We start from the raw sequence: 2,043 nt of genomic DNA, 5'->3' as shown, positions 1-2,043 counted from the left end.
TACTTTACAGATAACATGATACTAGCCCCCTAACAACCCTGAGAACTGGATATTATCTGCATATTACAGATGTAGGAAGTGAATGTCTGTTCCAGAAGTTTCTGTCTGACCCCAAAGTCTGCACGCTCAACTCCTTGTTCACCCACCTTCACAGCCAGCACAGGCCTTGTCAGTCACTGGCCTTAGGAAATCTGCCATCTGTGACTTTGCCTGATCAAAGCACAGCAGCCTTTCAATGGCCTTCCTGGTTTTCCTGGAATACTAAATGTTCCATCTCCTTATAAACCCACTTGGGCTTCTAAGACCTAATTCTCAGCTAACCTCTCTCTGACAAGAACACTCTAGGCTTAATTCTGAGCCTCTTCAATTTTTCTACGGCCCCAGCCATCTTCTCTAGAAGGATTACACCAAATCTGTCTGCTCTTCATGGATCCAGATCATGATCCCATTCTAAACAGAAATCTGCCAACAAGTCTTCCCAGACTGATGTTCCACCATGACGTTCAGCCTGAAAATTACCCATATAGAACACTTTTCCTTTTAATCACCACCAAGGGTTCACTCTGGCCCGAGCTTACCCTGAACCCAGATATCTGGGGTTAGACACGGATTCCAGAGCAGTCAAGAATGCCAGGGAATCCAAAAGAGGGAGCTCTCCCCTCCTGGTTTTGCTTTCATTTGTGTTCACAGACACCTAGGATTTAAAAAAAAAGGCTGGGTTCCTGGATCCAGTTCTGGCTTCTCGAACCTCCATCCCTGACTTTGCCCAGGTCACAACACCCATGGGGTTCAGGAACAACCATGGGTGTCCCCAAAATTCTGATGTGAGAAGAAACACTACCACAGTACTAAAACAGTTTCACAGTGCCTGTTCCCAAACACTGCCTTCTGGATGAATCTGCCTCATGTCTGTCATGTCTGCCAAATGACTGTCTTCAACGGTCATTTCTCTCTTTCTTTTTAACAAAAATACAAGAGAACAAATCTACGCTTTTATTTATTTACTTTTCACTAAGCTTAAATCCTTAAAGGGTACAGCATCACACGGACCCTGTGGCCAACGGCTTTAGCAGGAAGGTTGCTTTGGAATTTGGCATGGACCATACCACTATCTCCATGAGCACGAGTTACTTTTCCCTGGATTACTCAGGTTTTGTTCGGTTTGCCACCAGGAGTCACTGTGTTGTTCTTTGCTTTGTACACGTAAGCACATCTCTTGCCTGGACAGAATTCCGTTTCATCTTGAGCATAAACACCTCCAATTTTAGGAAGAGCTGTGTGCTCCCTCTGGTTCCAGAGGACCCCCCCATTATAGCCAGCAAAAATGGCCTTGGACAACAGCCTTCCATACATATTTGTCATTTTAGGAGTCCTGTTCCCAGCAGGCCTCCATAGGCTCCCAGATGGCCCTCAACAGTCACTTCTATGCCATCTGACTTTGGCCATGACTAATAGGGCCAGAAATGACATCTGACCCAATGAGGGGACTGTCCATAAACCAGCCACACCTTGTAGGGCCCAGCTCAAGAGAATGATGTTCGTCTCTTGAGAATTTAAATGAAGAGCCTCCAAGGGAAATGGTCAGGTGTCTGCGGTGATGGCACTACCACTGAAAAGCCAGGAGAATGGACACAGGGTGAGCCATTATGATTATGTGCAAGGTGAGATTTGTGAGAAAGGAGAAACTGAAACCACACAGGAAAGCCAAGGAGAGACGAAAGGGAGAGTAGATGTGCTGAGAAAAGCCAAGAAGCCATTAGAAAGGAAGAAGAGAGACAGACAGACCCTTGCAGAGACAAGGCCTCTTCCTAGCGGTTCTAGGGTTTCCCATCCTAGTCCTAGTGAAATGTGGCTGCATTGGGCTCTTTACCACAGATTTTATTGTGATTTCCTTTTGGGTTCTTATAACGAAGGCCCCTTTTCTGCAACATATACAAGTGGGTCTATGTTCTTGGAAACCAAAAGGATTCTGAGTAGAATTCCCCAAACTCTAAGGACAAGTGTCTACTGCCCCACCAGTTTGGCCCAAAGCAAACACTCTTA

The 2,043-nt window shown here is 45.8% G+C and overlaps 1 pseudogene; it reads right to left on the bottom strand.

Annotated features, from left to right (window-relative positions):
- Window positions 1-1,017: 1,017 nt before the first annotated feature.
- Window positions 1,018-1,353, bottom strand: LOC110589550 (annotated as a pseudogene).
- Between the last annotated feature and the right edge of the window lie 690 nt (window positions 1,354-2,043).

The sequence above is a fragment of the Neomonachus schauinslandi genome, chromosome 6 (genome assembly GCF_002201575.2).
Source record: "Neomonachus schauinslandi chromosome 6, ASM220157v2, whole genome shotgun sequence".
NCBI lineage: Eukaryota > Metazoa > Chordata > Mammalia > Carnivora > Phocidae > Neomonachus > Neomonachus schauinslandi.
This window is presented reverse-complemented; position numbering and strand designations above follow the sequence as displayed.